Source organism: Canis lupus, chromosome 35, assembly GCF_011100685.1.
Source record: "Canis lupus familiaris isolate Mischka breed German Shepherd chromosome 35, alternate assembly UU_Cfam_GSD_1.0, whole genome shotgun sequence".
Taxonomy (NCBI): Eukaryota; Metazoa; Chordata; class Mammalia; order Carnivora; family Canidae; genus Canis; species Canis lupus.
The window spans coordinates 10,389,339-10,392,246 of record NC_049256.1 but is presented as its reverse complement, the minus strand read 5'-3'; positions in this window follow the sequence as shown (position 1 = coordinate 10,392,246).

Genomic DNA, 2,908 nt, shown 5'->3' with positions numbered 1-2,908 from the left:
GAGTTGCTAACAACATCAGAACACGGTTCATCTAGAGATTCTAACGCAGCTTATCACTGAAATCTAGAAATCCATGATTAGGAAATAATTTCTTTGGCTAATTTATTTCCTCTAAAACCATTCAAACCATTCCATTAAAGGAAATCCAATAATTCTCAACCGCTGAACAGTAGTGATCACACTTATCAAAATCTTTTGAGGACTTATGAGTTTTTATGGGGGAAGATGGATTATTTTTTATTTCAGAGTTTTGATAAGACTAGATATATTTGTAAAAAGTCTTTAAGAATGAAATAAATTTGCACAAGGTCCCATCTACATAGTTTAAAATAGACATAGTAGAAAGAAACTTTCTGCCATGCTTATCACCTAACCCAAAAACAATCTGTCAGAGGAATTTTGTAGTTGGTTGAGTTAGTTATAATCTAATAAAAATCAAACTTAATATATTCTGGCAGAGTTCTGTTGGTGTGAGTTTTCATGAATAAATTTCATGAATTTTTTTCCCCTCTGCTGAAAGGTAAAATGGCAAGGTAGCAGTTAGATGTTGACCCATCTCTACTGGGATGGGTTTATAGTACACAAAAAAAAATGGTGAGTTTTCTGCCAAGGTTTTAGAGTTATCAGCAGAATACTAGAGGTGAAACCTCAACCTAGAGAAAGCATGTATGGCAAATCCCTAATCTATCAGGCTCATAATCGAAGCCTTGTATTATGAATGCCTGGATTTCTTTTCTTTTTTTTCTTTCTTTGAAATTCAGGATGATTTTAAATGTTCTACTGATGTATTGATGTATTTCCTCACTTTAGTATTACATCTTCATAAAGGAAGACATAATTAACATCCATTTTTACAGATGTAATAACTGATACTTACAGAACTACCTGAAAGTGTAACCTTTGAAGGAAGGGGAAGTGTCTGGCTCTATTCAATGATATTATAGTTCCTTCTTCCCTCCAGCAAATCTTTCTTTGTTTCCCTGTGTGAGAACCACGGAGATTCTTCAAGAGACCTTCTATGAAAGTATTTTTATGCTTTTCAGAATAAAGTTTCTGAAGTCCATTCTAGGGCCAGGTAAGAGCTCAGACTCAGGATGTGTAAAACTATCCATGGGATCTAATGTCTGAGTAGGCTGATAGATTCCTTTTTGCCCTTCTTCCTTATTGCAGTGGAATTGAACCGAAGTTGTAATTCTTGGAGAGTTCCAGAATGGTAAATGCAGTTCAAACCCAGATGCTAGCTGCTCTCTGCATGTTAAAAGGTAATTGAATAGGAGCAAGTACAAGTGCAATTGGATATGTAGGCTAGAGGCACTAAGTTGCAGCCTTCAAGAGGTCACACTGAAATGAATTTTTTAAAAGGACTATAAAATTGCATCTAAGATAGATGGGGAGCAAAAGCAATATTTAAATGAAATTGTTATGGATATAAGTCACTTTCCAGGCATTATAACTATTTCTAACATAAAATATGTTTTCACTTCATATATAAAACATTGTTATTATTCACATTTTATGACATGTTAACATATTAAAACTTAAATGTTTAATGCATATATTAAAATTTTGTGTCATCATTAACCCGGCTGATGAATTCTCTTTGAAAAAATAATGGAAAAGATATATCAAGAGAGATAATTTTTACAATTAGAATAAAAATATGTAGCTTAAAGTGTGGTAAGATAAAAATGTCTAACTCAAAGTTCCAAACGCCTCTTTTTCTTTTTTTTTTTTACTCATGAGAATCCTACTGCCATTTGTTTTCCTATTAAATGACATTTCAAATACTTTACTATAAACATAAATAATATCTCCTTTCAAGAAGGCAAATGACAAACTAAATTTGAGATCTAGCTACATTTCTAAACCCTACCCCGAACTAAATAGATGAACAGTTGCTTTATAGATTGTATCTGAAGAATAAACAAAGAGAGACAGTAGGTTACAGAAAACATGTCACTTGAAACTGGCATCTGCCCTTTAATTCAGGAACATCATCCTAAACCCTGTCACTTCTGTTGACATCTGTTACACATCCAGATACATGAGGTTCTGGAAAAGCTCAATCTGATTTGTAGTTGGTTAGAAAAAAAAAAAAAAAATATATATATATATATTTTTTTTTTTTTTTAAACTGCTTTGATTTATCTATAGTTATGACTTCTTTTTTATTAGCCTTCAAAATGGGGAAAACACTGTTCACGTACTGACCCACCTAGATTTAAGTAGCTGCTTTGGAGACTCTGAAGGCCCCAAATGCTCTAACTATACATCCTCTGTGATATAGGAAGTTTTCATCATTTTTTTTTAAAGATTTATTTATTTATTTATGATGGACATAGAGAGAGGCAGAGACACAGGAGGAGGGAGAAGCAGGCTCCATGCTGGGAGCCCGATGCGGGACTCGACTCCGGGACTCCAGGATGGCGCCCTGGGCCAAAGGCAGGCGCCAAACCTCTGAGCTACCCAGGGATCCCGGAAGTTTTCATCATTAAACGACTTTTTTGAATTAAAGCATCTCAAGACCTTTGTTAGATGTATACATATTTCCTGAAGTGTGTAAACCATGAATACAGTTACACTCATGATCATCAGTTGTCACATTAATAGAGAAAAGATCTTTTGCAATAAAAAGAGGAAGAACTACCCCATGGGACAATGAGTAGAAGACATCTAGAGCTTTTGCTACTCAAAGTGTGGTCCTCTAACTGATTGTACCAGTAGCACCTGAGAGGTTGTAAGGAAAGCAAATTCTCTAGGGGCACCTGTTGGCTCAGTCAGTTAAGTGTCTTCTTGATTTGGGCTCTTGTCGTGATCTCAGGGTCATGAGATTGAAGCCCTACACGCCCCCTACAGCAATCTCCATGCTCAGCATGAGAGGTTCTGCTTGAGATTCTCTCTCTTCCTC